The sequence below is a fragment of the Nycticebus coucang genome, chromosome 8 (assembly GCF_027406575.1).
Source record: "Nycticebus coucang isolate mNycCou1 chromosome 8, mNycCou1.pri, whole genome shotgun sequence".
Taxonomy (NCBI): Eukaryota; Metazoa; Chordata; class Mammalia; order Primates; family Lorisidae; genus Nycticebus; species Nycticebus coucang.
The window spans coordinates 28,725,691-28,752,593 of record NC_069787.1 but is presented as its reverse complement, the minus strand read 5'-3'; the positions used below and the strand labels follow the sequence as shown (position 1 = coordinate 28,752,593).

At 40.0% G+C, this 26,903-nt stretch overlaps 1 protein-coding gene across 1 annotated transcript in view; it reads right to left on the bottom strand.

The window, feature by feature from the left end:
- The window catches only part of FRMD4B (FERM domain containing 4B), a 455,009-nt gene that overhangs the window by 266,034 nt on the left and 162,072 nt on the right, over window positions 1-26,903 (bottom strand). The window contains exon 2 of the mRNA XM_053599743.1: window positions 19,693-19,820. The gene's annotated coding sequence lies outside the window, so the exon portion shown is untranslated. The remainder of the gene's footprint in view (window positions 1-19,692; window positions 19,821-26,903) is intronic.

Genomic DNA, 26,903 nt, shown 5'->3' with positions numbered 1-26,903 from the left:
GGAGTCCTATATCCCCACACTCATGGTGCCCAGATGCAAGGAAGCTGTTACTTGGCTGCCATCTTGCTCTGCCGAGACCACCACGATTTCTTAATCCATTTGTGGATCGATGGGCACTTGGGCTTTTTCCTGACTTAGCCATTATGAATTGGGCTGCAATAACATTCTCGTACAAATGTCTTTGTTATGTTGTGATTTTTGGTCCTCTGGGTATATGCCCAGCAGAGGAATTACAGGATTGAATGGCAGATCTATTTTTAGATCTCTGAGTGTTCTCCATATATCTTTCCAAAAGGAATGTATTAATTTGCATTCCCACCAGCAGTGTACAAGTGTTCCCTTTTCTCCACATCCACACCAACATCTCTGGTCTTGAGATTTTGTGATATAGGCTAGTCTCAGTGGAGTTAGATGATATCTCAAAGTAGTTTGATTTGCATTTCTCTGATGATTAAAGATGATGAGCATTTTTTCATATGTCTGAAGGCCGTGCACCTGTCTTCTTCAGAGAAGTTTCTCTTCAAATCCCTTGCCCAGCCTGCGATGGGAATCCCTTGTTTTTTTCTTGCTGATACGTTTGAGTTCTCTGTGGATTCTGGTTATTAAAGCTTTGTCAGAGATACACCCTGCAAATATCTTCTCCCATTCTGAGGGCTGTTTGCTTGCTTTACTTAGTGTGTTCTTGGCTGTGCAGAAGCTTTTTAGTTTGATCTAGTCCCAGTAGTGTATTTTTGAAGCTGCTTCAATTGCCTGGGGGGTTCTCCTCATAAAAGACTCACCCAGACCAATTTCTTCAAGGGTTTTCCCTGCACTCTCCTCTAATATTTTTATAGTTTCATGTCTTAAGTTTAAATCTTTAATCCAATGAGAGTCTATCTTAGTTAATGGTGAAAGGTGTGGGTCCAATTTCAGTCTTCTGCATGTTGCCAGCCAGTTCACCCAGCACCATTTGTTAAATAGGGAATCTTTTCCCCACTGAATGTTTTTAATTGGCTTGTCAAAGATCAAATAGTGGTAAGTAGCTGGATTCATCTTTTGGTTCTCTATTCTGTTCCAGATATCTACTTCTCTGTTTTTGTGCCAATACCATGCTGTTTTGATCACTATCGATTTGTAGTACAGTCTGAGGTCTGGTAGCGTGATTCCTCCTGTTTTGTTTTTATTTCCGAGTAATGTCTTGGCTATTTGAGGTTTTTTCTGATTCCATATACAACGAAGTATTGTGTTTTCAAGATCTTTAAAATATGACAGTGGAGCTTTAATAGGGAGCACATTGAAATTATATATTGCTTTGGGTAGTATGGACATTTTAATAATGTTGATTCTTCCCAGCCATGAGCATGGCATGTTTTTCCATTTGTTAACATTTTCAGCTATTTCTTTTCTTAGAGTTTCATAGTTGTCTTTATAGAGATCTTTCATGTCTTTTGTTAGGTAAATTCCCAAATATTTCATGTTCTTTGGCACTACTGTGAATGGGATAGAGTCTTTAACCGCTTTTTCAACTTGACTGTTGTTGGTGTATATAAAGGCTACCGATTTATGGATGTTGATTTTGTAACCTGAGATGCTGCTGTATTCCTTGATCACTTCTAGGAGTTTTGTAGTAGAGTCCCTAGTGTTTTCTAGATACACAATCATATCATCTGCAAAGAGCGAAAGTTTGATCTCTTCTGACCCTATATGGATACCCTTGTTCGCCTTTTCTTTCCTAATTGCGGTGGCTAAAACTTCCATTACAATGTTGAAAAGGAATGGAGACAATGAGCTGGTTCCTGATCTGAGTGGAAATGATTCCAATTTAACTCCATTCAATATGATATTGGCTGTGGGTTTGCTGTAGATGGCCTCTATCAGTTTAAGAAAAGTCCCTTCTCGACCAATTTTCTTGAGTGTTCTGATCATGAAGGGATGCTGGATATTATCAAAAGCTTTTTCTGCATCAATTGAGAGAATCATATGGTCTTTGTTTTTTAATTTGTTTATGTGCTGAATTACATTTATGGATTTACGTATATTGAACCAGCCTTGAGACCCTGGGATAAATCCAACTTGGTCATGATGTATAATTTGTTTGATGTGTTGCTGGATTCTGTTTGTTAGGATCTTGTTGAATATTTTTGCATCTATATTCATTAGTGATATTGGTCTATAATTTTCTTTCTTGTTGGGTCTTTTCCTGGTTTGGGGATCAGGGTGATGTTTGCTTCATAGAACGTGTTGGGGAGTCTTCCTTCTTTTTCTACATTTTGGAACAGGTTGAGTAATATAGGTACTAATTCCTCTTTAAAGGTTTGGTAGAATTCTGACGTGAGACCATCTGGTCCTGGGCTTTTCTTTTTAGGGAGGTTTTGTATAGTTGATGCTATTTCTGCACTTGATATAGGTCTGTTCAGCATTTCCACTTGATTCTGGCTAAGTCTTGGAAGGTGGTGTGCTTCCAAGTATCAGTCAATTTCCTTCAGATTTTCATATTTCTGAGAATAAAGTTTCTGGTAATATTCATTAATGATTTTTTGGATTTTTGACGAGTCTGTTGTTATTTTGTCTTTGTTGTTTCTGATTGATGATATTAGAGATTTTACTCTTTTTTTTCTGATTAGGTTGGCCTGAGGTTTACCTGTTTTATTGACCTTTTCAAAAAACCAGCTTTTTGATTTATTGATCTGTTGTATGATTCTTTTGTTTTCAATTTCATTTAATTCTGCTCTAATTTTGGTTATTTCTTTTCTTCTACTGGGTTTGGGGTTGGAATGTTCTTCCTTTTCCAGTTGCTTGAGATGTCCCATTAAGTTGTTAACTTCCTCTCTTTCCGTTCTCTTGAGGAAGTCTTGCAGTGCTATAAATTTCCCTCTTAGAACTGCCTTTGCGGTGTCCCAGAGGTTCTGATAGTTCGTGTCTTCATTGTTGTTTTGTTCCAAAAAATTGGCGATTTCTTTCTTAATCTTATCTCTGACCCAGCTATCATTCAGCATAAGGTTATTTAACTTCCATGTTTTTGTATGAGTATGCAGATTCCTGTTGTTACTCATCTCAAGTTTTATTCCATGATGGTCCGAGAAGATGCAAGGAATAATTTCTATTCCTTTAAATTTGCTGAGGTTAGACTTGTGACCTAAAATGTGGTCAATTTTGGAGTAAGTTCCATGGGCTGATGAGAAGTATGTGTATTCAGTTTTGTTGGGATGAAATGTTCTGTAGATGTCTGCTAAATCTAAATATTGGATGGTTAGGTTTAAATCTAAGATTTCTTTGCTCAGCTTTTTGCTGGAGGATCGATCCAACACTGCCAAAGGAGTGTTGAAATCTCCGATGATTATGGAGCTGGAGGAAATCAAGTTACTAATGTCTGTTAGAGTTTCTTTATAAATTGAGGTGCATTCTGGTTGGGTGCATAGATATTAATAATTGAGATCTCATCATATTGAGTATTACCCTTAACAAATATGAAGTGACCATTCTTGTCCTTCCTTACTTTTGTTGGTTTATAGCCTATTGTGTCTGCAAATAAAATTGCAACACCTGCTTTTTTCTGGTTATCATTTGCCTGAACTGAAATATGGATGACCATCCTTTCACCCTGAGTCTGTATTTGTCTTTTAAGTTAAGATGTGACTCTTGTATGCAACAAATATCTGGCCTGAGGTTTTGTATCCAGTCAGCTAACCTATGCCTCTTTAGAGGACAGTTTATGCCATTCACATTAATGGAGAGTATTGATAAGTCCGGTGGAATTTTGGGTATCGAGTTTTTCAAAGGTCCAGTGGACATTTTTAATCTTTTCACCAGTGTGGAAGTTGGAGTTTGATCTGAAGTTTCTGAATGAGTTTACTTTTGTGGTATAGGATTGGGTTGGTCATTGTGGAGGATAGGTCTGAGAATATCCTCAAGAGTTGGTTTACTTATAGCAAATTTTTTCAACATATGAATGTCATTGAAGTATTTAATTTCTCCATCATAAATGAAACTCAGTTTAGCTGGATACAAGATCCTGGGTTGAAAGTTATTTTGCTTTAGGAGATTAAAAGTCAATGACCACCCTCTTCTGGCTTGAAAAGTTTCAGCAGTGAGATCTGCAGTTATTCTAATATTCTTTCCTTTGTACGTAATGGTTTTCTTTTGCTGGGCTGCTTTGACAATCTTCTCTTTCATGTTAACTTTAGTGAAGCTAATTATGATATGCCTGGGGGATGACTTATTGGGGTTGAATCGTGCTGGGGTTCTGAAGATGTCTGCTATCTGAATTTCAGATTCTCGAGGCATGTCTGGAAAATTTTCTTTCATAATTTCATGTAGAAGGGCCTCTGTGCCGTTCGAGGCCACTTCATCATTCTCCAAAATCCCAATTATTCGTATATTGCTTTTCTTCGAATTATCCGAGAGTTCTCTGAGTGAGTGGTCTGTTTTTGGTCTCCATTTCTCTTCCTTTTTGAGAGATTGGGAGCATTCGAAGACTTTATCTTCAATGTCAGAAATCCTTTCTTCTGCTTGCTCCATTCTGTTGCTGAGGGCTTCTTCTGTATTTTTTATATCTTTGAGGGCTGGAAATTCTTGCATCAGTGTGTCTAAGTCTTTGGTGGTTTTGTCTTTAAATTCGTTAAATTCTTGAGACAACTTTTGAATTTCTCCTCGAATTCCTAATTCCATTTTATTGATCTTGTCTGCAATCCAAATTGTGAATTCGATTTCTAACATCTCAGCCAGTTGTTTATGAATGGGGTCTTCAATCACATCTGCCGTATCTTTTCTTGGGGGGGGGGTTGATCTATTCTGGTTATTCATGTTACCAGAGTTTTTCCGCTGATTCCGCCCTATGGTTATTTTACTCCCTTTGATTTTTCCCCTGGGGCTTTATCGAGGGCCCCTACAGTGTTGTGGCCTGAGAAACTGGGGCCCTGTCTTGTGTGGTGGGGATAAGTGGTTCTGTTTTGTTTTCAGCTGGTTTCTGTTCAATCCTATTGTAACATTTACTCTGGCTTGAAGTCTCAGCTGTGTGGAAAAACCAGCAATTAAGTCACCCTGCCCACCCACCTCTTGCACCAGTTGGAAAAGGAAAGTCAAACCTTCCTACAACCGCATACCCAGGGCACTGCCTTAAAAGTCCTCTATTAGTTTAGTTCAAAAGATCCAAATCGATTGTCTCAATCGGCACCTGTCTCGGGTGGGAGAGTTCAAGAAGTCTCTGGGAACTGGATGACAGGAGTCTGGTGACTCCTCTGATATGGCTTACTCCAGTGCTGCATGGAGTCAGGAGGAGCCACCTAGCAAATAGATCAGTCTGGGAAGGTTGATGTCTCCTTCCCCACTTTGCCCCTCCGTCGGACCCAGTCACTGGTATCTCTGCAGATGGCTAACCCAGTTGCCTGTAGTGAACAGATACTCCAGGGGTTTGCACCTGCCTGAATTGCAAGGAAGTCTGCCAGGCCCCTGCAGTCTGCCGCTATCTAGCAGGAGGAGATGGGGCCTGGCATCTTTGAGTGCTTGATGCAGGTGGTTGGAGGGAGGTGTTCAATCAGGCTTAGCCCTGTCCCTGATTGATGTTGCTAACAGAACAGAACAGAACAGACAACTTTGTGGGATTCTGTCTCTGTTTCTGCTAAAATCACCTACAGAAGATGGGCTGTTCTGAGTTCAAACGTCTTTGCTGCTGGAGGTTTGTGTCCGATTACCTCTCTGAGTCGGCCCTGCCCTGGAAGCTTCCCGGGTTTGTGAGCAGTGTCAGGCAAATCCTTTGCTCACTGGTGGCCTCCTCTGGTTGCCCAGGGAGACAGGGGGTATGGCTTCAGAATATCCAGAAGTGAGCCGTTTTGCTTTTGTTTGCGTCCTTGTGATCACAGCTTGCCTTAGCGGTGTTGATGTGCGTTCTTCAACCTTCTCTCTTGGTGTGGCTCAAATTCACCAGGATACTTACTAAATTCCTGTCCCTTAACTTTCCTTCTGGACTGGAGCCTATGTTGAAAGCTGGCTTCAGTCTGCCATCTTGTCTCTCCCTTTTTTTTTTTGCAGTTTTTGGCCAGGGTCAGGTTTGAATCCGCCACCTCTGGTATATGGAGCCGGCACCCTACTCCTTGAGCCACAAGTGCCACCCATTTTTAAATTTTTACTTAAAAATTCAGTTTCTCAGTCATACCAGTTACCTTTCAAGTGATCAATGCCTACCCTACTAGATAATACAGATATGGAACAAGTCCAGATTTGCAGAAAATTCTCTTGCATAGCTACAGTTCCAATGATCTGTAAGATAACTTTCACCTATTCAAACTCAAAATAAAGACAAAAGAAAATTTCCATGTCTTGGCAATTGTGAATTGAGCTGCAATAAACATTCTGGTACAAATGTCCTTCTGGTAAAATGATTTACTTTTTTAATTGATAGGAAACAAAGCTAGTAGAATTTTGTGGCGTGACCTTATACAAAGTATCTCCATACTGATAAGCTCCCTCCAGTTGCCTTTAAACTGATTTCTATAGATTTGTTACTAGAAGCAGCCTTGTACTTCCTAATCTGCTTTACCATACAAAGTATCTCCCAGAATTCTTTAATTCACAAGGATTTGAAATCTAAATCTTGGAGAGATATCACTTCTACACAGAGTTTTTAACTGCCTCTGCAAGATGTCCAAGTGTGACAAACTGCAGTGTTTTAGGTAAGGGGTCCCCAAGCTCTTCTATTAAGGACCACATAGTAAATATTTTTAGCTTGGTGGACTACATGGTCTCTATGGCAACCATTCATCTCTGCCTTATTGCATGAAAGCAGCCATTGACAACACTTGTAGCATGCAAACAAATCTGCATGGCTATGTTCCAATAAAACTTTACCTATGGACACCAACATTTGAATTTCATATAATTTTTATGTGTCAAATGAAAAGCTGTTCCCCCAACCATCTAAAAATGAAAAAAATCAGCCTAGTGCCTGTAGATCAAGTGGCTAGGGTGCCAGCCACATACACCGGAGCTGGCAGGTTCGAATCTAGCCCAGGCCTGCCAAACAACAATGACAACTACAACCAAAAAATAGCTGGGCGTTGTGGCTGGCATCTGTAGTCCCAGCTGCTTGGGAGGCTGAGGCAAGAGAATTGCTTAAGCCTAGGAGTTGGAGGTTGCTGTGAGCTGTGACCCCATGGCACTCTACTGAGGGTGACATAATGAGACTCTGTCTCCAAAAAAAAAAAAAAAAAGAAAAAGAAAAGGAAAAAAAAAATCATTCTTAGCTTGGGACAATATCAAAACAGGCAGTGTGCTGCTGGGTGCGGCTTTCAGGTGGTGGTTTGCTGACCCTGCTGTGCCCTGCTTGTTCTCTGATGCAGAAACTGGTGAACTGTAAGGCGAGGAGGGCTGAGCCCTGAATCAGGTATGAGTCGCTGGACGTTCCTTCAGTGTAAGTTCTATACTTAGCCAATGTTGTTCTGGAATGGAAGGAAGGACCACACAGGTTCTTTCTTGGGCAATGACCTCATTGATAGTCAATCCTCGTTATTCACTGATTATGTATTTACCAACTCACCTACTCACTGAAATTCATCTGTAACTCCAAAATCAACACTGGAGGTACTTTTGTGGTCATTCTCCAACTCCTGGGGAACAGTGAAGAATCTGAATCACCCAGTGCTCACGTTCCCAGATGAGGTGCAACACTCCACTCTGTCCTCTTGTTTCAGCTCCTGTGCTATGTACAAGTGTCCCTTTCATGGTCTGTGTAGTGTCATGTTTTTCATCCATTTGTGCTTTTTGCTGGTGATTCTGCTGTTTAAAATGGCCACCAAGCCTAGTGCTGAATGACTGAATTAGCTATGGTTCTAATGTGTGTATCTCCCCAAAATCCCTATTTTGAAACCTAATCACCATATAAGAGCCTTTGGAACGTGGTGAGGTCTTAAGGGCAGGACTGCACTGGAAACTTCATTGATGAGCATTTTGCACATTGTACATATTTAACACAATTTTTGGATTTCTGGGTAGTCCTAAATGCCCATGAAAACATAAGTATTCATTGCATATGTCATCCAGGATTTTATAGGACATTGGACACCTTTATTATGTCCTTGGATGTGATTTTTATTTGCAAATACCACATAAAATGCACTGGCTTTGTCTTTTGGAAATGCATCATGTGGGATAGTCCAGCAAGGGAAGTTATTTAGAAACGGAAAAGGATGTTGGGAGCAGATCCATTTGAGAGAGGAGGTGAAGCAGAGGTGCAAGTTTCGAACGCATTTAGAAGAATATTAGGAAGTAAGTTTATGTGTCTTTGGGACACAGATACTCAACCTTTTTTGTTAATGACTAATTTTTATTGACCAAATACTATCTTTACACAATTACTGACACACTCACTGGTGTTAAGCTTAGTACACCCTGGCCTCTTCCCCAAATTTCTAAATGTTAGATGACATTATACTGCTTACTATGTGACAGGCACTATTCCAAGCACTTTAAATATATGAATGCATTTAATTCTCAAGTAATCTTATTAGGTAGGTACAGTGATTATCATCTTCATTTCATAGATGAAGACAGTGAGACACTGAGATGTCGTGTAACTTGCCCTAGGTCACACAGCAAACAGGTAGCAGAGCCACAATTTAAATTTAGGGAACTTTTCACCTGTTCCCTATTGATACATTGACCCTCCATAAAGCACTGAATAATTATGCAAGAGACCCAGCTCCAGTAAAAAAAAAGAATTTCTACAGGGGCTGCTTTCATTATTAGCGGCAATATTCAATTCATCATTCTTTCTTTCTTTCATTTTCCCTCCCAATCTCCCTCTCTTCCTAGTCTTTCTTTCTTTCCTTACTTCTTTTTTTAAGGCCGAATTTACATACGGCAAAATTCACCCTTTTTGGTATATAGTCTACAAGATTTTGACAAACATACTCTTGTGTAACCATCACCATATTGAAGATTGAATAGTTCTAGCACCTCAAAGATTCCTCTATGCTCTTGGTAGTTAACCTCTGTCACCACCCCAGTCCAGAGGCCAGGCCATCTATGACCACTAAAGGATCCTGGCACAGAATTCAAAAATAGAACTTGGATTATGAGAGAAAATTACGTTTTTTGTAAATTAGCAATCATCTCTAAGTGGAATTTAGCATTACTTCAATTATGAATGTAGGTAAACTACAGAAATATTAGCAGTACTTATGACTCAGTCACCGATAGTAAACACAGATATTCTTATATCACATTACAATGGTTGCCTTTACTGCAAAATATTCTTTATACTCCTGACAATTTTGATATTATAAGTTATTATATTCATGACTAGAATTTATTTATTGCATAAGCACCATTGTTTTTATATCACAAATACATTTAAAGTTTTAATAGCTGCCTTCCTTTACGATTAAATTTAAATTTAATTTTAAAACATTTTTTCCCAAGAAAAGACCCATAAGCTTTGCCAACTTGATAAAGAGGTTCCCTTTCTTCTAAGAGCATGGCCCTAAGGGAAAAGAGACTTTGGCAAAACTAGTCACTCTTAACTTATTCTACCCTCCCGGGTGACAAACAAACAAAACACACAAATAAGTAAAGAAACACATTTGCCATTCATCGAGCCAACATTTCCACCAACTGAAAAATAAAGACATAAATAAGACAATCACTGCCCAGACTGATGGAGTGTGCCCCTTCCTAGGGAATTGATGCCACTGTCATCTGCCAGGGAGGACTATTCAACAGCACCATCTGTCTCTTCTATGGAAATGGCATGGACTACAAAGACATTCTTCCAGCCCTCTGCACCTGCTACAGGGCCGACAGGGACCTCAGAAAAAGGAACCAGCCATCAGTGAGCCCAAGACTGACTCCAAATAGAAGATGTTACTAGCCACTCTAACGGTTAGGCAGAAGCTGAACACATGTGTTCCCAAGTTATTTGGAACTATTTTATGATCAGGATTGTATTATTAAGGCAAATTGTCCCTCAGTCTGTCCCCTCTGAATTAATTTTTTCTTTCTCAGTTTACTACTATAATAAACAAATCAGTAGAGAAAGAGGGGTGGGAATAAGAAATTTTCACAGGATAAACAAATGACTAATAAATATAAGATAAAGCCCTTGATTGCACTGATAATCAAAAATAAATACTAAACAAATGAGATAAAAATTTTTCTCTTAGATCATTTGAAGCAGAATTACCTTTATAAGCAAATGGACTGAGGTAAGACATATATTGACTTCCTTAAATCCCAATATGGAAATTCATAGTTGAAATTCCATAAAGGCAACTTCTTTAAAAATTTGAAGATGGGGGCGGCGCCTGTGGCTCAAGAAGTAGGGCGCCGGTCCCATATGCTGGAGGTGGCAGGTTCAAACCCAGACCTGGCCAAAAACCACACACCAAAAAAAAAATTTGAAGATGAATTTAAAATTTGCTTAGGGGGCTTGGGTTAATTTCTGGTGCTGATTCCAAGAGGCCAGGCTAAAAGAATGAATGCAAGATTCTAAATCACAAGTTATTTAGATGTAACATAAAAAAATCATAGATGCTGTTGATAATAACTTTACCTTTTGGTGATCAGGACTTGGACTGTAACAGCCTTTTATTTCTACCTACCCCAACTCCTCTGCTTTTAGGTACCTTTGGTCTCTAACTCCTCCCCATTGCTGTACAGCCAGACTGTGACTTAGGCAAATAGGAAGGTGGGAGAGGTGCTACATATTACTTTAAAAACTTTTATCTCTTTCATGGTTTTTCGTAGTGTTAATATCTCTTTTCAGTAGTTAACATCTCATTTATAGTATTTCCATATGCTTTCTTGAAAGTGTCCAACGTATCAGCGTTATTTCTTCCTTACATTGTAAATTTCACAAGCACTCTTTTTTCATTTCAAAAGAGTATTGGCTGGAATGGATATTTAATAAATGTTAATCAATTCTGCTGCCACAAGAACATGGATGGAGTTAAATTTCATGGGAAACAAAAGCTAGAGAATTAACATCAAAGTTGAACTTGTGCTCATCATTTTCCATCATATTCAGCTGAGGGGAAGAATGACATTGTCACCTGAAACCAGCATTTGAAGTAGTTATTCTGGTCACACAGCACACCCAACGGGCCATCGGGGAAAGTTCACTTCCAAAGCACAATTTAAAAATTAAATATCGAGCTTGCTGGCCTACCACCTAAAGCTCATCTCTAATCAATTTGGAATTCAAGAACAGACATGGTTTCATATGCTCCCAACTTTCAGGATGGCTTCAGCTGTAAGAGTACTTCAAAAGAGTAATAATAATAGTAACATTTAACATCATTGTAATAATTGGATGAATTGAACACCAATCGTTAAGATGATGTTTTGCACTTGGTACAAAGCACAAGCACAAAGCATTTATTTTATAAACAAAGCTCAACGAGATAGGTATAGAGGGAGTTTAGAAGACAGATTCAGAAAAGGTTAACTAGTGAATAAGCCACAATGAAATGGTTATATTATTATCTTTACTTTTGGGAGGGATTCATTAGTAACTCACTAAAGACCCAAGAGCAAGTAAGTGAGGGAGTCAAGAGTTGAACCCCCTTCAACACCAGAGGGTGTGCTTAACACCTACTTTATATTTTTCCCTCTTATTTTCTAATGGTAAAATAAACGTTCAGCATTACAAAGAAACAAACCTGTCAGATAACAATTGGCTTCAGAATCTACCATAACAACTTAGGCCTTTTAATACCCGCCACAGCTACACAGCTTTTGCAAAGAATACAAACTATTTCCTGAGCACCTCAAACAAAGGCAACTCCAAGCACGTGCTAATTAAAATAGGGCATACAACAATGGCATCAATAGGAATCAGAAGTTTGACAACAGAACGAACCTCATTTGGAGCTTCTGGCACATTCTGGGCTGTAACAACTCTTCCCTTTGAATTGGGTGTAGCACCTGTACAGTGTGCTATAAAGATAGCTATGGATAAGGATATGTGAGGGCTATAATGGAGAGATTATCATCATTGTGCATTTGAAACAGACTTTTAAAAACGTGTGTACATATGTATGTTTGGGCAGAGGATTTGGGAGATTACATTCATCCATGAGAGTCACCATAGAAGGCTCCAGAAGTGGGAGCAATTTACATCCCAGGCTTGGAAGAGAACATTTTCGCACTTACATTAAAGCCAATTTACTGGTAATGCCTGCCTGGAGCCATGTGCCGGGAAAGATTCTGGGTTTTGTTAAAAAAAAAAGGGGGGGGGTGCTTTGTTGATTAATAATGTCTGTTTTGGCAAGGGAAGTGAAGATGACACATTTACTGCAAATTTGCTGCAGTCAAGACTGGAACATTCATAGGAGTCTGATATTAGCTCATTACTGCGGAGGTACCTCTAAGCTATGATCATAGTCCAGACCTGGGGAATTTAGATAAGAAAAGAATTTGAGCTGTGAAAACAGGCTCTGTGGGATTTATACTCAGATGTAATAAGATAAGCCCACAGATGCTCTTGGGGCTGAGATGACAGAAAGACCAAGTGGTTGAGAAACAGAAGGGGGAAAGCCAAGCAGTATGGCAGAGAACTTACATTCCATGCTGGTGCAAGAGAGCTTGGTAGATTTATTTCTCTGGCTCAGCTGCCTAGATTTTAGAAACATGACTATTTATAGGGCTTCTCATTTTCCTTATTTCTTTCACTCATCCCTTGAAAGTTTTCAGCAAAGTTTACTGAAAATGTCAGCCTATCTCAGGAGTGTTGCAAGAAAATAAAATTTTGGTCAATGTTTAGCACCAACATAAAAGGAAGGGAAAACTGACCTCTGCTGGTAGATATGGAAAATCCCTAGTTTGAAGACTCCCAAAAGGTGTTCCAGGAAGTACTAATTAACCCCTCAATATTTTCCATGGGAGAAGTGCTTTGTGGTAAAACAACTCTAGGAAACAATTACATATTATATAATACATAAGAATATGTATTCTATATCATACGTACTACATATTATATCTTTTTCCTGGCAATTCACAGTGTTTAAGTCCCTAGGAATTCCTGCAAAAAAGAAACTGTTTAATGCCTTTTAGTTCAGTATTTCCTAAATTTATTTGAACATAAACATGAAATCTTCACTTTAAGATTAATGTTAACATTTTAAGAGACAGAAATCTTAGTGGGAAAGAAATAATATGATATGATGTTTTCTCCTCTCAGTGTGGAGATTTCCTTTGCAGAACACTTCCTGCTAAAACCTTAGATAACTTGCTTTTTTAAATGAAGCATTCCCTTGTTCTCCTTGATGACTGTATTTTAGTAAAAGTGGGTAAATGTTAATTTCCCAATTAGAGACAAATCATTTACATACTTTAGGTCACAAGCTTCTACTGGAAAAAAAGCTAATTGCTTACCAATGTGTTCAAGCTTTTCAATTATAACTATGTAGGAGAAATTTGAGAAATGCCCACCCAGTTCACAGACAGCCCTTCTGATACTAAAGCTCTTTAGGGTCAGGAAATGGTAAAACAGTGGCTCAGAGTGCTTTATGTTCTGAAGCTATATTTCAACCAGCTCTGCTTGTCAGTAGCTGTGTCGTCTGGGGCATGTTACATAACCTCTCTGTTCTGTTGAAGACTGAATGAATTCATGATACATGTAAAGTGTTTAAGAGTTCTGGGCAGTTGTCTAGTTTGTTGCCTCTTAATTTGTGCTACTAAAGTTAGGAGTTGACACATCATTTAAAAGGGAAATAATAGATTTTTTTTTTTCCTTTTGAAAAGATTGTACCTTTGGCTGGATGCAGTGGCTCAAACCCATAATCCTAGCACTCTGGAACGCTGAGGAGGGAGGATCACTTGAGGTCAGGAGTTGAAGACCAGACTAAGCAAAGTGACACTCTATCACTACTAAGAACAGAAAAATTAGCTGGGCCTTATGGTGGGTGTCTCTAGTCTCAGCTATTCAGGAGGCTGAGGCAGGAGGATCATTTTAACCCAGGAGTTTGAAGTTGCTGTGAACTATAATCACACCACGGCACGCTAGCCTGGGCAACAGAGTGAGAGACTGTCTGAAAAAAAAAAAATCTTTGCCAACTATCACTACAATGTATTGTGGTGACATTTTAAACTACTAACATTTTTATTTGGAAAAAGTTGCTAAGTTTTCCTCTTCTGAGCAATGTTTAAAATTGTGGCAATACACAGGGTGGCCATGAAGTCCATGTGTAATTTTAAATTGCATACTTTTTCTAAATTGCACATGAACTTTATGGCCACTCTGTACATACAACATACAATTTATTATTTTAACCACCTGTAAGGGTACGGTTTGGTGGTAATAAGTACATTCACATTTTTGTGTAACCATCACCTCCACCCATCTCCAGAATAGTTTTATCATCCCATACTGAAATTCTGTACCCATTAAACAGGAATTCCCCTCCCACTTCCCCCCAGATGGTTTCCCTGGTAACCACCATTCTACTAGGTTCCTCACATCAGTTGGACGACACAGTATTTGTCCTTTTGTGACTGGCTTATTTCACTTGGCATAATGTCCTCAAGCATTGTACATGTTACAGATGTGTCAGGATTTCATAATACACACAATTTTGACAGCTTTTTTTCCTGTTTCACTTTAAACATTTGAGAGATCCACCCTGATACTAACCCACCAGGTATTCTACAGGAACCACCATCATTTATTTAATACTCTCCTATCAACAGCCATATAGCTAGTGCTGCCATAATCCTGTGATCTCAGTACTTTGAGATGTGATCTTAGTACTCCTCTTGAAGCCAGGAGTTTGAGGAAAGGGCCTGGGAAGCATAGCAATATGCTCTCTCCACAAAAACTAAAAAATTAGCCAGGTATGGTGGCATATGTGTGCAGCACCAGCTACTCTGGAGGCAGAGGAAGGTGAACTTCCTAAGCCAAGAAGTTCAAGGCTGCAGTCAGCTGTGATAGCACCATTATACTTCAGGCTGGGTGACAGAGCAAGATCCTGTCTCTAAAAAGGGGAGTAACCCCCCTTGAAAAAAACAAAGCTAGAGTGAACACACTTGCATTATACACACATTATTTTGTATTTGTACCAGTTTATCTGGAAGACAAATTTCTAAAAGTTCTACTACCTGGTGGGGGACAAGACATGATTGCAAGAGGGACTTTACCTAACAAATGCAATCAGTATAACCTGGCTTATTGTACCCTCAATGAATCCCCAACAATAAAAAAAAATAAGAAAAAAAAGTACTATTTAAAAAAAAAGAACTATTTAAAAAAAATAAAGAATGTATATTTAGGATTTTGGTAACTATTGCCAAGTTAGCACCTATTGGCATTCTCATCAACAGTGAGTATGAGAGCCTTTTTGTCCATATCCTTCCAATGAAGAGTACTTAAAATATTTTTTATCCTTGCTAGTCTCATAGGTGATAAGCATGGTTATTTAAAATAGACGTCCCAACACAAAGAACAATGTTTCAGGTGATGGGTATCCCAATTGCCCTGATTTGTTCATTACGCATTGAATACATGTATCAAAATATCGCATTTACTCCCAAAATATGTACAACTATGATATTTACAAACTAAGAAAGTAGGTATGAGGGAGGACTTGCACATATGCACTGAGAGCAGAAGGGTGCTCAGGGGTGAAATTTGGGGGTGTCAGAGTCCTCAAATCTATGTGGACGCCTCTTCTTACCGATACAAGGCAGAAACAGGATTCCAGTACAAACAGGGCAAAAGGGGTTCTCCTTGGATTAAAATCAAGACCGACAGTCAGAAGGAAAGCACACATGTGGCTGTGCTTGACATTAAAATATTGGCAATTTCCACCAACCCAGGAATGGATTAACAAGCTGTGGTATATGTATACCATGGAATACTATTCAGCCATTTAAAAAGATGGATGCGGACTTTACATCCTTTGTTTTAACCTGTATGGAAGTGGAACACATTCTTCTTAGTTAAAGCATCACAAGAATGGAGAAGCAAGAATCCTATGTACTCAATTTTGATTTGAGGACAATTAATGACCCAGTGCATGGTGGGGGTGGGGGAAGGGGAGAGCAGAGACAGAGAGGGAAGGAGGGAGGGTGTGGTGGAAAGGAAGAGCAGAGAGAGGGAAGGAGGGAGGGGGGTGGGGTCTTGGTGTGTGACACACCTTTTGAGGGCAATTATAAGAGGGACTTTACCTAACAAATGCAATCAGTGTAACCTGATATCTTGTACCCTCAATGAATCCCCAACAATAAAAATATATATTGACAATTCCTCCCCAGTGGTTGGCGACTGACTAGTACCCTAAGCCCTACTCTGGAATCCCATCCATCCCCAATAATCCAGAAATTTAAGGGGCCCTCCTGCATCCTTCCCAGTGCTATGTCAATGACTGTTTAGGTTGGTCTTTATTTGTGCCAACTAGTTAGTTGTTAACAGTCTGAATATTGCTCTGCCTACATGAGTCAAACTTTTTGTGAGACTCATTGATTGCTGCCCCCTTCTGTTTCTGAGCCTCTAGCTGTCGTTTTCCTATCTCAGTTACAAGCTCCTATTTTTCTCATTCATTCTTTCACTCTCAAAATGTCTACTGACCACCTTGTATACAGCACTTGCTAGACTAATACTACTGTGAAGATGGCAAATGGTGTTCTCTCAGGTCACACTGAACTTACACACCAGGAGGAAGGCAGGTGAAAAGTAACCGCAGAGACAGAGAAAATAACCCTCAGCAGGAACGAGTGCTGAAAAGGAAACAGGCAAGGCTCTGAAGGTGGGTTACTGAATGATCAACTTCTGCCCTCACTGCCTATCTCTGTGTCCTTTCTTACTTTAAATAATCAAGTTCATCACCTAACTTTAAATAATCACCCAACTTTAGGTGATTAATCACCTAACTAACTAAAGTTAGTTCATCACCTAACTTTAAATAATCAAGTTCATCACCTATCAGACTGGCAAGGATGCAACAATTTTGGGATATTCCTTGCTGCAAGGATATGAACAAGCAGGCTCTCATAGTCGCTGTTGATGAGAATGCCAGGAGGGGCACTATTTTTTGAGCTAACTTCTTACAGAGGGCCCCCTTTAGTAGAGAAGACAGAGCTGTTCCAATCTGAGACTTTAAAAGAAAAGACAAAAGAGGTGGGGCAAGGCAGGTGGAAAAGCCAGGCAGGTAGAGTGTGCAAAGGCTGCTGGAGGGAAAAAGCTGGCTGTGTTTTAGAAGGACCTGGAAGGAGGCAGGAGAGAGCACAGGGAGCTCCGGTAGTGTGGCTGGTGACCTTGCTGGGCCAGGTTACCCCAAGACTTAATGGATTACAGCAAAGAGTTTGAGATGGTTTTATGTGTAACTTAAGAAAATCCAGCATCATGTAACTCTGCACTCTCCAGGAGATCATCAGTAAGAGTTTGAGAAATACACCAACCTCCTGTAGCTGTCTGTTACAAACTCTGCCTGATGCCCAGCAGGTGCTGTGACTGCTGCTTGGACAGTGCATATATGCCCAGAATTAAAGAGATGTTAGATGTTACTCTCTACTTCCCCAACATTCTTTATGCTCTTCCACGTCTTTAGCCCCTTTAAAACAACTGAAATTTCTGTCCCTGAAGTACACTTTTCTCAATGACAAAATGAGCTAAATATGACTGAACACTTTCTATGTGCTCAGGATTCTTCCAAGTGCTTTGCCATGTCATCCACTCAGCAACCTTAGAGAGTACAGACTAACATTGCCCACGTTCTAACTGAGGAAAGGGAGATGAATCCTTTTATCACAGTCACACAGTGGTAAGTTGTAGAGCAAAGTCCGCATCCTCTGTGATCCTTCTTTTCAGCAGGTGCTAGTGGCAGAATTACAGTCTTACAGCTGATTTCACTTGAGGAAGCCTTTTGAGAAGACTGTAAATACTGCCCCTAACTGTTGCACATTTTACTTACAGTTCATACTTTTCATATTTTATCATATTTTGCCATGTATAATGCATACCACATTTTTGGCCCAAACTTCCAGGTAAACACCCCTCAAGAAAGTGGCCAGCTTTTGGCTGGAAGAGACATATCTGGGGAGGTCTAACACTCCTGCAGCCACCTGCTGTATGAAGTGTGCCCTTTCCCTTTCTCCCCAGAATCTTTTCCTCCTCTCCATATTGGGCACCACCGTGGAGATGGCCACATGTATGACCACTGGGTGGGAACTTCTGAGACTGCATGGCCCAAAGGCAGCCAGGTGGGTCCCTGGAGTCTGTGTGGGGCTTCTAGTCTCGTCTGAGCAGCTGGGCCTTGGGCCTACACCCTCGCCCCACATGGCTGCCGCTTGCCTCGCCAGGCCCACCAGCACCCTTCTCTGACTGCAGAGCTTGGGGAAGGCTGTTCTGGCAGGCTCACACCAGATCCAGGATCCACCTGGACTGGAACCCTGTTGGACCAGCAGGACAGGAGAGTGGGTGCTGTGGCCCCAGGAGCCATACTATTCCTGAGCCATACTACTCATGTACAATGCACATCCTTATTTTTCCCTCAAAAATTTGGGCCAAAAAAAGTAAAATACAATACATCAAAACCCTTCATACAGCTTTTGCCTGTCAAATATAAACATCTGCAATCAGCTCATAAAGAAATATTCTGAGGGCGGCACCTGTGGCTCAAGGAGTAGGGCGCCGGTCCCATATGCTGGAGGTGGCGGGTTCAAACCCAGCCCCGGCCAAAAAAAAAAAAAAGAAGAAATATTCTGAGACATCCTGTGATAGTACTGCCTGCCACGCAGTCAGCTTTCTACAGCACTGCCATCATTATGGAAATGCTTGCGCCTTGCATAACCATTCCAATATTTCATTTCTCCCTTTATTGTATTATAAAAAGCAGTGAACAATGGAAAAGAAGGACTCAACTACTGATACTAAGGATACAAAGCACAACTTTACTACAATTAAGCTAAGGCTGAAAATCACTGCATGCATAAAAATATTCAACTATTAATGGTTTGCTTAGTTGCCCACTGGACTTAGGTTGTGGAACGTTCAACTATAAATGAAAAGTAAATAATTGTACAAATGTGTGTATAAAAAATATTGGCAATATACCCTAGGAAATGTGTCTAATACCCTAGGAAATGTGTCTAAGGCCAGTACAGTTAGTACATTGTTTATTTGGCTCCTGTTTTTTTTATTTTGGTCTCTGGGAAGAGAACCTCTGTAAAATGTAAATGTAGCCTTCAATTTTTGGGTATTTAGCTTTTATTAGAAAGTAGGGGAGTAACTGTATTCACTAATTTCCTTCATCATTTTCTTTTTCTTTTCTTTCTTTCTTTTTTGTTTGTTTAGAGACAGAGTCTCACTATGTCCCCCTTGGTAGAGTACTGTGGCACCACAGCTCACAGCAACCTCAAACTCTTGGGCTCAAGCAATTCTCTTGCCTCAGCCTCCCAAGTAGCTGGTTACTACAGGTGCCCACCACAATGCCTGGCCATTTTTTGGTTGTAGTTGTCATTGTTGTTTAGCAGGCCCAGGCCTGGCTTGAACCCGCCAGCTTCAGTGTATGTGGCCGGTGCCTATTCACTAAGCTATGGGCGCCAAGCTGCCTTCATCATTTTCTATATGACAAATGTTTTGATGGCATGGCATATCATCTACCATATCACACCCTGTGCAAGCTCCCACCTGACCAATCAATGTGTACTCACGCACAAACATGCATACACCCACTTTCTTGTTCTAGATTACCACAGAGTCCAGCATTTACAGAACGGTCCACTTACCTTTACCTAGAAAGTATTCTCTTGCCTTCCTTTTGTTTTCACTGTAATAACCTTTAGTTTTTGTTTGCTGTGCACAGATGTCATCTTTGTCTTTCACACATTCTTTCTTCCAGATTTCTCATCAAAGCCTGCAATGCAGATGAAAGAAGCTCCTCAATTTCTGTAGGCACATGGGAAGGAACTATAAATCTCAAGTCACTGACATTTCTAATTTATTTCTAATTTTCCCCTGGCTGGCTACAGTTTAATCACAGTTTCAGAAATTCATCTAATTACATGAGATTTAAAATAGAGTTCTCTCAAAATACAGATGAGATGAAGGCTAGCCTCCTTAACAACTAAGGATGATACCAAATGGGGTTCTTACGAGCATGCATGTCACTGAATACACCATGATGTTAGCGTGTTAAGACTTTTACCATCACCCTAGGAGAAGATTCTGAAGTGCTCAAAGTTATCCAGGGTCAGTTGTAAAATCGGACCGTCAGAGTGGGAGAGAGGACTCGGTAAAACATCGCCTCAGAATCTGGGTTTCAGAATTCCTGAAGCCAGGGTGGCATTCCTGAATCGAGTTTTTAACAGATGTCCGTTGTGGTGAGGACGAAACACATTGTGAATACTGATGAAACTGAACATGTCTATCACACCCTTCCATATCCTTATTGATATGTGTTTGCCATTCTCCCTTCCACAGAAAACAGCTTTTCCTGCAGAAGCTCTGCTTCAGTCAATAAACACGCTTCTCCCTCGCCAACTGTGAGGCCAAACTGCTCCTCTCTCTCTTTTTCTCTCTCTCTCTCTCTCACACGCACACACACTCCAGTGTGTAGAAAGTGGACCAGGAGGACAGTAGAAGTGGCAGGTGTGGCATTTTATGTTCTGCCTTGTGGCACATGCAACTCTCCTGAGGAACTATGCTTTCCACACCTCTCCACCCCATCTGACCCTCTGCCCCCTCCAGACACCGACGCAGGTGACGCGCGATGGTGATGGCGCAGGAGGCTGACAGACTCAACAGGATCCTTCACCAGCACCTCTGCCCCCTGCCCTTTCTCCCGGGCTTTTCTAGCAGGATTCAGCTACAATGACAATGCAACAGGGCAAGCAGGTTGGGAGTTTCCTGTAGACAATTAATTTTCAGTGTGCTTTTAGGAGGAATAGAAACACTGCTTCGGCAAACAAAATAGTTCATTTATCTTTGAACTCCCAAAGCCAGTAAGAGGTTAATTTTATATTAGGTTTTAAAATTAAACATCCAAATGCTAAAAAAGTTAACTAGTGAGAGCTAATGTGCACAGAGGAGTCGTGCAGATGGTTAATGGTTTGGGCAGTACTAAAATCAGGATGAAGAATGTTTGGCCAGGTACACTGAGCTACGTGATACTGCCACTGCACTCCAGCTTGGGCAACAAAGCCAGACTCAATCTCTAATACATTTATAAAAAAATAATAATGAAATAAAAATTTTAGAAATAGAATTCTTACTTCCAGAGTGTAAAAAGAATATACTAGAGGTATCGCCACTTTATAGATAGGGTAAATGAGGCCCAGAGAAAGAGAAAACAACTTGTAAATGTCACCTATGGTAGAGCCGGAACTCAGTACATCCTCTGCTCTGTTACACTGTCTCTCCATGTCTTTCCTGTGTCTGCTGGATGACAAAGCTCTCTGAGGGTAACACTATAAAATAATGTACCAAGAAGTATCTGGTGTCTTGTGTAACATTTAACTAGCGTTAACAAAGACAACGCAGCTGATGTCAACTCAGATTGTAAGGGTAGACAAAAGAAAAACCGATTCTTCCTCATTGCATCCAACAACTACTATTTATTGAGTTTCTACTAAAGCCACACCGTGTGTCAGCCGTGACATTTACATTGCTGCTGATGCTCCTAGAAACTCTGAAAATAATATAGATGTTATTATACCATACAGAGGAGGAAAGTGAGTCAGAGAAGTCGATACCGTGTCTGAGTCACATACAGCTAGTAAATTCTCAGACTCCACATGGCCCCGTGTGCAATGCAACAAGCAGCATTAGAAGCCAAAGATATATGCATCTATTTGAAACCCTCAAAGCCCAGGAATAGAAAGAAAGTGGATGGTATTTGGAAAGAAACTGAAGAGAGAAAGAAGGGAAGAGTGAGCTAAGAGCATTAGGGTAATCCATTCTACAGTAACTCCTACCATGTGTGAGAAATATGTATTAAGATCTTTGAACATACCAAATATGAATATAGAATTAGACTAAATATTTTCACCCATCCAATTCAGTAAAAGATACCCATGATGTTAGGTATCTGAGAATGAGCACAAAAATTCAAAATCTCAGTGGGTTAGGGTAGATGAGTTTTGATCACCCCACTGTATTCGTTTGCTGGGGCTGCCATAACAAAATATAGCTGACTGGGTGGCTTAAACAATAACAATCTGTTTACTCACAATTCTGGAGGCTGAAGGTTCAAGATCATGATTTCAACAGAGTTGGTTTCCTCTGGGGCTTCTCTGGCTTGCAGAGGGTCATGCTCTCACTGCCTCCTTACATGGTTTTTCCTCTGTGTAAACTATCCCTGCTGTCTCTTTTTGTGCCCATATTTCTTCTTATCAGGACACTAGTCAGACTATATTAAGGCCCATCCTAAAGGCCTCATCTTAACTTAATCACATCTTTAAAAAGGCTAGCTCCAAATACAGTCATATTCTCAGGTACTATGAGTTAGGCCGTCACTACATCAATATTGAGGGGTGGGCACAATTCAGTCCATAATACTCACCAGTTGACTAGTTTTGCCACAGCAATGAAAATCCAAGCATCAGAAAAGTAACAACCTTCTACAAGTCATTAGACTTCAATGTCATTTGTGAAGAGCAGAATCCCTCTAATATTTGAATTCAAATCCGGGATCTAAGGGTCTACCACAGGTTTTAAGTTAAAAAAAAAAAAAAAAGAAGTGGTGCCCTGATTCAATAAACTTGAGTCATGATAGCAAGGATCAGAAAACTGCGGATTGTCTATCAAATCCAGCCTGTTTTTGTAAATAAAGCTTTACTGTGGCACATGTGTGCCAATAAAGCATGGTTGCCTGCCCATAACACAGACAACCATGTACTGGTTGTCTATGGTTATTAAGAAGCTGTAACTGCACAGATGAAAAGTTATAACGGAGACTGTGTGGTCCACAGGGCTGAAAATATCCACTATCTGGCCCTTTACAAAGTTTACCAACTTCTCCTTTAAATTATGTTGATAAGATTTCTTTACTATAGGACTTCTCAAGGTCTTGAAAATAAACATTTTCAATCCTCAAGGGAAAAAGAAGATATATGTATCTTCTTTATATAAGAAGATAGCTCACAGCAACCTCAGACACCTGGGTTCAGGCAATTCTCCTGCTTTAGCCTCTCAAGTAGCTGGGACTACAGGTGCCTGCCAAGACCCTCCATGAATTTTTTCTATTTTTTTTTTAGTAGAGACAGTATCTCACTCTTTCTCACTCTTTAATATTTTAATATATATTAACATATATATAACATGTATGTAATGTTATATATATAAACATATATATTAAATATAACATATTTATATATGTTAATATATATAATATATATTTATATTAAAATCGCACCTTCCATGGGAGATAGTTTCTAAAGCCAGTTCAAAATGAAGAGTGTGTATAGTCAAAATTGATGCTGAAAAATACTTGAGAAAAAGTGCCACAATCATACCACATCATCATCAGTAGAGCTGGTTTTCCCCCAATGTTGTAACAGGTAAAATGTTTTTGAGCATAACATTCAAGAATGGACTTTATTTATGGATCATTTGTATAAAAAGATGTACATCTTTTAGGAACAGAATCAGTCTCAGCATAAGATACTTGAAGGAACTGAGACCAACCAAGGAGACTCGGACAGTCATTTTACACCCACTTGTGGAATTTGCAGAAGTTAAATATGGGCTTGATATGACTCTACTAGATTTTGCTTCCTTTAACATATTACCTAACCAGAGAGTCCCTTCCCCCACCTTACTTACCCAATAGAAGCCTCTCATAGGACCTATTTTCCAAGGAGCACATTTTGGGAAATGCTGAAAAACTAAAAAACATGACTGTGATAGATCAATCAGTCAGACAGAAGACATATACAATGCTTTCTTTCTTCTTTCCCTTTCCTTTTTCTCCCTTCCTCCTTTCCTTCCTTTCTTCTTTCCTTGACACAGTCTCACTTTTCCTTCTGTTGCCCAGGCTAGACTGCTGTGGCATCAACCTAGCTCACAGCAACCTCAGACACCTGGGTTCAGGCAATCCTCCTGTTTTAGCCTCCCAAGTAGCTGGGACTACAGGTGCCTGCCAGACCCTCCACGAATTTTTTCTATTTTTTTTTTAGTAGAGACAGTATCTCACTCTTTCTCAGGCTCTTCTTAAACTCCTGAACTCCAATTATCCTCCTGTCTCAACCTCCCACAGTGCTAGGATTACAGAGGTGAACCACAGTGCCCAGCCTATACAATGTTTCCTTAACACTGATTATAAAAGAAGTGAAGAATAAACCATAATGACTCAAAACTTCACACCCATGATACACACACACACACACACACACACATATATATATTTATTTTTGCGGTTTTTGGCCAGGGCTGGGTTTGAACCTGCCCCCTCCGGCATAGGCATATGGGGCCAGCACCCTACTCCTTTTAGCCACAGGTGCAGCCCAATACATATTTAAAAAAATAAATAACAAGAGTTGGTGAGATCATGGAAACAATGGAATTATTGTGCATTGATGATGGGCATGTCAAATGGTGCAGCTGCTGTATAGCAGCCTCTAGAAAGATTAAACACAGAATTAGCTTTGATCCATCAATTTCACTTCTGGGCATATATCTAAAAGAATTTAAGGCAAGGACCTGTACAGATATTTGTACACCAATGTTCATAGGAGCATTATTCAAAATGACCAAAGGCAGAAACAATTCAAATGTCCATTGACAGATGAATGGATAATCTCTGTGCAATGAAATATTATTTGGTCTTAAAAAGGAATGACATTCTGGGTGGTGCCTGTGGCTCGAAGGAGTAGGGTCCCGGCCCCATATGCCAGAGGTGATGGGTTCAAACCCAGCCCCAGCCAAAAACTGCAAAAAAAAAAAAAAAAAAAAAAAGGAATGACATTCTGATATATTGTACAACATAAATCAATATTGAAAATATACTGGTCTTTAAAAATAGCCAGGTGTTGGGTGGCAGCCGAGTAACAGCTTCCTTGCATCTGGGCACCGTGAGTCTGGGCATATAGGACTCCAGGCATCTCTGGCTGGAGGGATCTGCCTAGCATCACCCCTGAGAGGATACAGGGAGTCAGCGAGAGACCTCTGGACCCCAAGAGGAAGACTAAAACAGTGGAAAACCGGCAAGTGGTCGCGTGTGTTCAATCCGTCTAAACCCGCCCGCAACTTCCACAGGCACGAGAACTTAAAGAGCAAGAGGAAGTGAAAGGAAAATTAGGGCAAGGAAACAGATAAAAGAAACCACTCATGAGGAAGAATCAGCAGAAACCTCCAGGCAACATGAAGAACCAGTGCAGAACAACCGGGCCAAGGGACCATGAGGTAGCCACTGCAGAGGATTCCACCTATACAGAAATGTTAGGAATGACAGAAAGGGAATTTAGAATACACATGTTGAAAACAATGAAAGAAATGATGGAAACAATGAAGGAAACTGCTAATAAAGGGGAAAATAACCAAAAGGAAATTCAAAAACAGAATCAAATAAGAGATGAACGATATGAAGAATATAAAAAGGATATAGCAGAGCTGAAGGAAATGAAACAGTCAATAAGGGAACTTAAAGATGCAATGGAAAGTATCAGCAACAGGTTAGACTATGCAGAAGAAAGAATTTCAGAGGTAGAAGACAAAGTTTTTGAGATAACTCAGATAGTAAAAGAGGCAGAAAAGAAGAGAGAGAAAGCAGAACGTTCACTGTCAGAATTATGGGACTTTATGAAGCATTCCAACATACGAGTTATAGGAATTCCAGAAGGGGAAGAAGAATGCCCCAGAGGAATGGAAGCCATACTAGAGAATATTATAAAAGAAAATTTCCCAAATATCACCAACGATTCTGAAACACTGCTTTCAGAGGGCTATGGGACCCCAGGTCGCCTCAACTCTAACCGAGCTTCCCCCAAGACACATTGTGATGAACCTGTCCAAAGTCAAGACAAAAGAAAAGATTCTGCAAGCTGCCAGGAGTAAGCGCCAGTTAACCTACAGGGGCAAATCCATCAGAGTGACCGCAGACTTCTCTAATGAAACTTTCCAAGCAAGAAGACAATGGTCATCTACCTTTAATCTACTTAAACAGAACAATTTCCAGCCCAGAATTCTGTACCCTGCTAAGCTAAGCTTCAAAATTGACGGAGAAATCAAATCATTTACGGATATACAAACATTGAGGAAATTCGCCACAACAAGACCAGCTCTACAGGAAATACTTCAACCTGTTCTGCACACTGACCACCGCAATGGATCAGCAGCAAAGTAAGAACTCAGAAATTAAAGGACAGAACCAAACCTCCACACTGATGCAAAAGATAAAACTAAGCAATGGACTGTCACAAAATAAGATGAATAGAATACTACCACACTTATCAATTATCTCAATAAATGTTAATGGCTTGAATTCCCCACTGAAGAGACATAGATTGGTTGACTGCATTAAAAAACACAAGCCATCCATTTGCTGTCTGCAAGAAACACACCTGGCTTCAAAAGACAAATTAAAGCTCCGAGTCAAGGGTTGGAAGACAATTTTCAGGCAAATGGAATTCAGAAGAAAAGAGGAGTTGCAATCTTATTTTCAGATACATGTGGATTTAAAGCAACTAAAGTCAAAAAAGACAAAGATGGTCACTTTATATTGGTCAAGGGAAAAATACAACAAGAAGACATTTCAATTCTAAATATCTATGCACCCAATTGAAATGCTCCCAGATTCTTGAAACAGACCTTACTCAGTCTGAGTAATATGATATCTGATAATACCATAATAACAGGGGACCTTAACACTCCTCTTACAGAGCTGGACAGATCCTCTAAACAGAAATTAAACAAGGATATAAGAGACTTAAATGAGACCCTAGAACAACTGTGCTTGATAGACGCATATAGAACACTCCATCCCAAAGATAAAGAATATACA